At 45.6% G+C, this 9,989-nt stretch overlaps 1 protein-coding gene across 2 annotated transcripts in view; it reads right to left on the minus strand.

Moving 5' to 3' along the window:
* Positions 1 to 5,203, minus strand: part of fbxo42 (F-box protein 42) — a 28,880-nt gene extending 23,677 nt beyond the window's left edge. The window contains exon 1 of one of the 2 annotated variants that reach the window (XM_055659147.1): positions 5,092 to 5,203. The gene's annotated coding sequence lies outside the window, so the exon portion shown is untranslated. Of the gene's footprint in view, positions 1 to 5,087 lie in introns of both variants that reach the window. The other variant, XM_055659148.1, reaches the window with a different exon arrangement.
* Positions 5,204 to 9,989: the final 4,786 nt, after the last annotated feature.

Consider the following 9,989-nt stretch of genomic DNA (forward strand, 5'->3'; position numbering starts at 1 on the left):
CCCTGCCAAGGAGGGAATGAGGTCAACCAAAAGCTACACACAACCCAGGAGTATAACCAAGCATTTCAAAAAGAACCAAATCTCCCCACAGCCCTGCAGATAATGGTGCTGTGTTTAAAGTTAGGTTTACAGTTTGAATCCAAATTCCCAGAATGAGAACTTAAGAAATAAGCAAGAATAGGCCATTTGCCCCCTTGTGCCTGCTCAACCTTCCCAATAAGATCATGGCTGAACTTTTATATCTTCTTGTAGTGACCCAAATTCCCTCGATTCCCTTAATATCTAAAAATGTATCGATCATGTAGCTTGAGCATATTCGCAACTGAGCCTCACAGCAAGAGAAGTTCTATACATTCACTGCCTTCAACTTGAAGAAATTCTTCTCATGTCTGTCCTGAATGGCCAACATCTTATTTTGAAATTATAATCCCTGAAGGAAACTTCAACTCTGCTTGTATCCTCTCTTGCCCCTTGAGAGTTCCATATGTCTCAATGAAATCACTTCTCGTTTTATAACTTCTGACTATAAAACCTCGCCTGCTTACTCTCTTTATATGACAAAGTTACCATAAATCAATCCAGTGAACTTTAAGGGCCTGTCCCACTTACAACATTTGTGAAGAGCTGGAGGTGAGGATAGACCAGGACCAGTCAAGTCCAGCCACAAATAACTTCAGGCAGAGTGGTTTGGGAAGGTGTGATCTTCACAGGGAAACAATGTGGAGAACTGTGGAACTAGTAAAACAACTTGGGTGGAGGAAGGGGGGGGGGGGGGGGGGGGGGGGGGGGGGGGGGGGGGGGGGGGGGGGGGGGGGGGGGGGGGGGGGGGAGTGCAGTCCAACGCATAATCCATTTTATTTCCTAATTGTTTACCGAATCCCCATATAATTCCCCGCAATTCATGTTCTAAGATACCCTGATCCTTCTGCATACCCACACCTTTCCATCTCTCAAAATATACAAGGAAGAAAATACAACTTTCATTTTGTGTTATACTGTTAATTCCTGAATTTTATAAAAGTCACACGGCAATCTCATTTCTTTTCTAATTCTAGTGAATGTAAAACCATGAATGGAAGTCTACACTGCCCATTAGATACATTCCTTCCACAAGCACATTATCAAGCTAATGTCCAAAACTTCAAAAGGTTGATGGGTGAATTGGCCACTGTAAAATGCCCCTGCATGGATAAGCGGTGGGTAAATTTAGTGGTCGGGTGGTGGGGGGGGATGTGGGGAGAATACAATGGGATTGCAAAGATTGAGTGTAAAAATGAGTGCTTGATCATTGATAAACGACTGTATTAAAAGGTCTGTTTCCACTTCAACAGTCTGACTCCATTACTGTTATTTATCATCATTACCATTCTATCCCGGCCAATTCTACTGATTACATTGTGTCAATAGAAACCAGAGGGATCAATGGATCTCTCAATGGAATGTCTGACTGCATCTTGCACCTATCCCTATATTTCACAAGCAGCTTGGTGAGAAACGTTTGATGGATTGTCTTTGTTCCTCTGTTTCGTTTTAATTACAGGGGTTCTCCCATCACATAGACCAGACTCCCCACCAATGACACCATCTATACTTCACACTAACCTCAGAAAAGCAACCAACATTATTCACATTCAAAGACTTATCCCACCCTGGTCATTCCTTCTCGCTGCTCCCGTCCGGCAGAAGATCCAGAAGTTTAAAAGCACGCACCGCCAGACTTAGGAACATCTTTGTCCCCTCTGATATCAGGCTTCTGAACCATGCTTCCACAAACTAGGGTATTGTCCAATTCACCTCTACCCCATTGAGGAAATTGTACTTTATCTATAGAACTGATGCACTACAATGCTAAGTACATTTTGCACCCCGCATGTTTCCCTTTGTGCTGTCTATTGTACTTGAGTATGATTTGATTGTACTTATGTATATTATATCTGATCTGATTGGATAGCATGCAAAACAAAGCTTTTCAATGTACCTCGGTAAAGTTAAATTTCAGAGGAAATGTTGGATCCCTTCAAATAAACATTGGAGTTAAAAACTTACCACAACTTTCCAACCAAACAAAAATTCCAACAGTTTGTATAGGTTTGTGTTTGCAGAATAGATATGAATGACATGAAGTCACAAAAAGGGGAGTGGGTGATACATTCCTTCAAGCTTTTCCTGCCATTCAACTGTGGCCAATTTGTACTTCAACTCATTTACCTATTCACATTCCCTATTCATTGAAAGGCCACGCTAACAATAACCTAAACCTTCAATTGGTCTAACACATTCAGAGCATTTTTTGGCAGTGTGATGAGATGGGAGGGGAAGAGAAATACGATACCAGACTTCCAGTGTCCTTTGACGAGGGGAAAAAAAACTTCCTGATTTCATCCCTAAATGGCCACACTCTAATTTTATTATTCCCTCTGTTCTGCATTCCTCTGCCAGAGAAAACAGTTTCACTGTATCTGCTCCGTTTTAACGTTTTAAATACGTCAATTGGCTCACCTCTCAACTTTCTAAACTCGAGGGATTAGCAAGTTTACATGAAATATTTCCATTTAAATCCTGGCATAATTCTGGTGAATCCGTAATATAGTCTTATCAAGACCAATTATATCTTTTGGAGGTCCTGTAGCCAAAATTGAACACGGAAAACCAGATGTGATCCAACCTAGGTTCTCAGTAACCGAGGATTGGATCCACATTTCTGAACTCCAATCCTTTTGAAATGAAGGATAATATTCCATTACCCTTTTAGTTATTTTGGAAACCGAAGCTTCTAGTGACAGAACAGGGCAGCAGGTGACGTAATGTTACAGAATATACTACTAAGTGCCAACTATTTAGATTTCTAATGTGCAGTACAACTTATTTGTTTTCTACCCAATTCAGCACACTAAACATTATCCAGAGACTGAGGGAGATTTCTGGAGAACATGGATAGAACACAAAAATATTGCCTATACATGTCCTTCATAGATGCTGTCTGACCTGCTGAGTTACTTCACCATTTTGTGTTCTACACAAGACTCCAGCATATGCAGTTCCTTCTGTAACCAAAATATCACCCTTGTTTTACAAACTGGAAAAGGATGTTGGAAAACCCATTGGGAGTTGGCAGTAGAAACAAAGAAACTGCAGATGCTGGTTTACCAAGGAAAGACACAAAATGCTAGATTAACTCAAATCAGTTTGAAGAAGGATCCTGACCCGAAAAGTTACTTATCCATGTTCACCAGGGATGCTGCCAGACCCGTTGAGATACTCCAGCACTTTGTATCTTTCCTTGGGAAATAGCTGAATCATTTTCATAATTTAAATGAACAATGTAAACACTCACATGCACTTTGTTACCATTGTAACAATTCTGCAAAGTATGGTTAGTTTAATAATAACCATTTCAAATAAATAAACTCAGTTCTCAGATGTCATCTGAGACTCAAATGATGTAGTTCTGGCTGGTTCAAAATAAAACGTTTTCTCTTTTCAAGACATTTGCAGATTTTTTTTAAACAATAGAACAAATATGGGAGGTATACAAAAATGCTGGAGAAACTCAGCAGGTGCAGCAGCATCAGTGGAGCGAAGGAAATAGGCAACATTTTGGGCCGAAACCCTTCTTGAGAACAAATATGGGATTGTTTTGGTTGAACAACCGAACTACACTTTATTTTTTTAACAAATCTTACAAGACTCCCAACCATTATTGTAAACCAGTCCATCAGATGATTAATTTCTATTAAACAAGAATGATTGGTTTCATTGCTAGTACTCATATGATTTGACCACTTAGATCTTTTAGGGTTAAACTGAAAAGGAGACCGCCTCACCCTAGAAATTCATAAACAAACTGGACCAAAATAGAGTCACAAAATTGCCTGACTATCACGACAATTTCTCAATGTAATGCTCTGTACATAGCAAAGAAAATCTGATAATATCCCACGGATATGGGCCAAATGCAGGCAAATGTGACGAGCTTAGCTGGGACATCTTGGCCGGCATGGACGAGATGGGCCAAAGGGCCCGTTTCCTTGATATATGACTCTATGACACACCTTCTCTGCCACATTAATTCATTGTTACTCCCTATTAATATTTTGTGTTTCACAACTGTGCCTTCATGTTGAACTTATATCCAAAAACTACTTCCTTGCATTATAGTTATGTTATAGCAAGTAAGAAGTTATTGGTCTATCTGGGACATATGACAATAAAACATTCTTGACTCTTGTTACTATTGTCCCTTATCCACAACCTTGATATAACAAAAATTACTTAATAGGATTCATTCGCCATCACTTTTTGGACTATGCCACATTTTCTTAACCCACATCACAGGATAATATTGGCTTCTCTAACACTCTGTATTCAAGCTCCATGTCCCAGTTAAAGGGATAGAATGGATCTCAATGCAGGTGAACTTTGCATCTGACCCTAGACCACGGGCCCTACGGAGCTGCCACTGGCATGTGGCCAACACCGTTCTCTGGCTTCCTGTACAAAGGGCCAGACACCGGCCCAGAGTAGCCACAACCCACAGTAAGCAACCTGCTGAACCCTCCCTGATGGGGCTCGGCCCATTCCCGGGCTCCAGCCCTCAATCTCCCTTCCCCTCGCCCCCTTCTTTCCTCCCATCCCACCCCTCTCTCCTTCTCCCCTCTACCCTCCTCCTCCTCCTCCTCCCCTACCCCTCTCCCTCATCCCTTCCTCCCTCGCCTCCCCCCCCACCCCCCCTCCCTCTCCCCCCCCCTCCTCTCCCTCCCCACCCACCCCCCCACCCTCATCCTCCCCTTTGCCCTCCACCCCCTCCTCTCCCTCCCCACCCCATCCTCCCCTTTGCCCTCCACCCCCTCCTCTCCCTCCCTCATCCTCGACCCTTCCCTCACTCTCCCCCCTCCCCCTCACCGGCCCTGCTCGTTGCCCTCCTCCCCGCCGCCCGGCCGTGTGCGCTGAAGGGGCCGCCTCGCCGTAGCCGCAGCAGCCCACTGCTCCCGGAGGCCGAGCCGCGTGTGACGACGCTGCCGTGATCCCCGACCGACCGCCCGCCCGCCTGCCCTCCTTCCCTCCCTCCCTCCCTCCCTCCCTCCTACCTACCGGCGCCTCCCGCCCTCACTCGCCCCCAGCTCCGCCATCTTCCGCCACAACCAACGGCGGCGGCGGCGGCGGCGCGCACGCGGGGTAGCGCGTCACAGCCGCGCGCGCGCACGTGCCCCCACTGGCGGCGGCGGCGACGCGCACGCACGCGGGCGGGCTGGGCCGCGCGTACACGTCACGGGCGGGCGGGCGGAGGCACACGTACACGTCACAGGCGCGCGTACACGTCACAGGCGCGCTAGGCGGGCGCGCGTACACGTCACAGGCGCGCTAGGCGGGCGCGCGTACACGTCACAGGCGCGCTAGGCACACACACAGTACACACTTCATCGGTGGCAGAGGAAAGAAGAGAATGTTGGATACAAGTGGCAGACTTGGCCTTGGGACAAAACAGCCTTTTAACATCATGGACTTCTGATGAAAGAGCAACTCTGACATTATCCTATATTTTCCATTTAACTGTGGACTAGTCTGCTATTCATTTATTATTTTCATTTACATAGAAAGAAATTAGGTGCAGGAGTAGAGGCCATTCGGCCCTTCGAGCCTGCACCGCCATTCAATGTGATCATGGCTGATCATCCAACTCAGTATCCTGTACCTGCCTTCTCTCCATACCCCCTGATCCCTTTAGCCACAAGGGCCACATCTAACTCCCTCTTAAATATAGCCAATGAACTGGCCTCAACTACCTTCTGTGGCAGAGAATTCCACAGATTCACCACTGTGTGAAAAATAATTGGAAGACTGCCTTAAAGGAACTGATTTGTGCAGAAGGAATTTGGGGCGGCATGATGGTAGAGTTGCTCCCTCCCAGCTTCAGATTGGCAATAGACAATAGGTTTGGTCCTTCGAGCCAGCACCGCCATTCAATGTAATCATGGCTGATCATCCCCAATCAGTACCCCTTTCCTGCCTTCTCCCCATATCCCCTGACTCCGCTATTTTTAAGAGCCCTGTCTAGCTCTCTCTCTCGAAAGCATCCAGAGAACCTGCCTCCACCACCCTCTGAGGCGGTGGAGGCAGGTTGATACCTGGGTTGATCCTGACTGTCTGCATGTAGTTTGTACGTGAGGGGAGCAGAGAGGATCATTAGCGTCTCCCTACGCTCGGTACAAGAACTGTTCCAGAGCCGCTGTCTGAAAAAAAAGCTGTGAGAATAGCTAAGGACAAACTGCACCCCCTCCACACACACCTGGATCTCCTGCCATCAGGCAAGAGATACCGTAGCAGATACCTGTGACATCGTAGCCCGGACTACCAGACTGCTAAACAGCTTCCTGCCACAGGCTGTGAGGCTGCTAAACAGTCACTCTGTACTCACAGCCACCTGATTCTGCAGCTTTGCACTGACATTTTAATAATTCTGGCACTGGCCACTCAAATCAGCTGCCCTGGACATTTTAATGATTGGTGTTACTGTATTTTAAAGTTGCTGTTTTACCTGCTTTTAACTATTTATACTGTTTCATCAGGGACTGGATTGTTTTTACTGTTATTATGTGTGAAATGTTTTAAGTTTCATTTGCGATGCTCCGTTATTCCCTGGGAAACGTCTTCTCATTTTGCACTGTGCAACTGTGGCTTTGCACGATGACAATAAAGGTTGGTTTATTGATTGATTCTCGCCGTGGACTGCGTGGGTTTTCTCCAGGTGCTCCAGCTTCCTATCCTCATTCCAAAGACGTACAGGTTTGTAGGCTAATTGGCTTTGATAAAATTGTAGATTATCCCAAATGTGTGAAGTGTTTTATTGTCATATGACCCAGATAGACCAATGAAATTCTTACTTGCTGCAGCACAACAGAATATGTAAACAGTACACTGTAAACAATATGATAAACGAGAGAGGATAGTATCAGTGTGTGGGGATTGCTGGTCAGCGTGCTGAAGGGCCTGTCTTCACGCTGTATCTCTAAACGAAACTCAATTTACTCTGGTAGACACCAAATGCTGGAGTAACTCAGCGGGTGAGGCAGCATTTCTGGACATAAGGTACTGGCGATGTTTTGGGTCGAGACCCTTCTTCAGACTAGTCAGGGGAGGGGGCAGGACAAAGATAGAATGTAGTCGGAGACAGTAAGGCTAGTGGGGAAACTGGGAAGGGGATGGAGAGAGAAAGCAAGGGCTTACTCTGGTTTTGATTGTTCTGTAACAGGAAGGGTGTGGAGGCTACCTGGATTACAGGACAGTGCCATTCTGGTTCTGCCCAATGATCAAGTCTGCTTGTGTAAAGTTATAAACGTTACCAAACACAAAACTACATAAAGAGGCTGAGTACCAGATAGACAGGTCTAATTATCATGTACAATAGCTACTGCAATGTATTAATGTCTACATTGTGATGTCAACAATTGCCAGAATGAATCAGGATGAAGCAACATTAAGAAAAGTCATGGCCAACTGACGATGGGATTTATTATACAAAATAATTTCCAATTCACATTGATAATCACGTTCTTGATTAGTACGGGTGGCAGGGAAGAAGGCAGGAAAATGGGGTTAGGAGGGAGAGATAGATCAGCCATGATTGAATGGCACAGTGGACTTGATGGGCCGATTCTTCTCCTATCTCTTATGACCTCAATCACTTCACCATGAGGAAACGTTCAACTTAGATCTTTGTGGCACATGTCTAGACTTTAGAGATACAGCGTCTAGACTCTACTCTACACAGGTCTAGACTTTAGAGATACAACTAACTAACTACTAAGTTACAGAGATAGGTTGAATAAGTTAGGTCTTTATTCTCTGGAGCGCAGAAGGTTAAGGGGGGACTTGATAGAGGTCTTTAAAATGATGAGAGGGATAGACAGAGTTGATGTGGACAAGCTTTTCCCTTTGAGAATAGGGAAGATTCAAACAAGAGGACATGACTTCAGAATTAAGTGACAGAAGTTTAGGGGTAACATGAGGGGGGAACTTCTTTACTCAGAGAGTGGTAGCGGTGTGGAATAAGCTTCCAGTGGAAGTGGAAGGAGGCAGGTTCGTTGGTATCATTTAAAAATAAATTGGATAGGCATATGGATGAGAAGGGAATGGAGGATTATGGTATGAGTGCAGGCAGGTGGGACTAAGGGAAAAAAAAAAGTTGTTCGGCACGGACTTGTAGGGCCGAGATGGCCTGTTTCCGTGCTGTAATTGTTATATGGTTATATAGCGTGATAACAGGCCCTTCAGCCCACGCCAACCAAAGATCACCCCTTACACTAACATTATTCTGTACACTAGGGACAATTTACAATTTTACCTGTACGCCTTTGGAGTGTGGGAGGAAACCGGAGCACCCAGAGAAAACCCATGTGGTCCTCAGGAAGCACAACCTGGACTCTAACCTGCTGCTGACCTTCTACCGCTCGTCCATCGAGGTGCTAAATTGTATGTATGCACTGAGTACGAGCAGCTTTCATTTTCACTGTACATGTATAGTGACAATAAATGGCATATATATATATGTGGTCACAGCGAGTATGTACAAACTCCGTAGACAGACAGACATGATCGAACCTGGGTCTCTGGTGTAAGGCAGCAACTCCACCACTGCACCACTGTGCCGCCGGCTAAGTTCAACATAAAAATGACGTGTAGAAACTGAGGTCCTTTTATGTGTAAACTAACCTATGAGCAACAAATGCAAGTGGGCAGTTGACGTTTGGTAACAAATGATATCAAGATTCCTGAAAAATGGCCCCGATAGCACACCGTGACGTGTTTAAGTTTAACTTGGTGTCTTACTCAACTGCTCCCAATCGCTTTGAGGTTAAGTTGCAACCCGGATGAATCTTCTTATCCTTGACACATGATGCAGCACTTTAGGGGAAACTTGCTTTATATTTTCGGACACATCATGGAGCTTTTCCGCATTCTGAATATTCCTGCTGCTCGCATTAGGAACCAAATGACTAAGTCCCAGTGAAACATAAAAATGGCCAGAACACATTACAGATCCCCAGATCCCCCCCCCCTCTCCCCCTCCCCCGAGGAACGTCCAATTCATGTGCTGCCCATACATGTGAACAAGCATTGGGGAGACTGACAGGATGGATGCGCTGGCTGCTATACAGGCATCTTCTACCGCAAGGGAATTCTGTTCAAGGCCACATTTCCAAATGTTTATGATCCAAACGGTTCTCAGGAACTGAACCCTGGTGTAACCTGGGGAGGAGGGCATGCACTAATATTGATGAATGAGTCTTTATGCGGATCAGACAGCTCATGAGAAAAAATACTCGAGGCTGAAAAAAGTTGACTTTATCTACATCTCACCCTCTGTATCTTTATCTGTACAGACCCAGGATCCTCGTGATTTAATACCTCCTCGGAGGTAACGTGGAACGGTAGAGTCAATCATCTTCAGATACTTCCTTCCATCCTAAGGTGAACTGATAGTTTCACAATGTTGCTTCAATAGACAATAGACGCGGGAGTAGGCCATTCGGTCCTTTGAGCCAGCACCGCCATTCAATGTGATCACGGCTGATCATCCCCAATCAGTACCCCGTTCCTGCCTTCTCCCCATGTCCCCTGACTCCGCTATTTTGAAGAGCCCTATCTAGCTCTCTCATGAAAGCATCCAGAGAACCTGCTTCCACCGCCCTCTGAGGCAGAGAATTCCACAGACTCGCCACTCTCTGTGAGAAAAAGTGTTTCCTCGTCTCTGTTCTAAGTGGCTTACTCCTTATTTTTAAACTCCTTCGCCCTCAACACCTCAGCAAGACAAGGACAATGTTCATACATGGGCTTCTACGCAGCGGCGGTGGAAAGCATCTTGTCCGGGAACATTACCATCTGGTTTGGGAATTGCTTTGCCAAGGACAAGAAGGCTCTGCAGAGAGTAGTGCGTTCGGCCGATTAATAAGCTCAGTCAAAGAAACACAAAGTGCTGGCGTAACGGCTCG

Source organism: Leucoraja erinacea, chromosome 30, assembly GCF_028641065.1.
Source record: "Leucoraja erinacea ecotype New England chromosome 30, Leri_hhj_1, whole genome shotgun sequence".
Lineage (NCBI taxonomy): Eukaryota > Metazoa > Chordata > Chondrichthyes > Rajiformes > Rajidae > Leucoraja > Leucoraja erinaceus.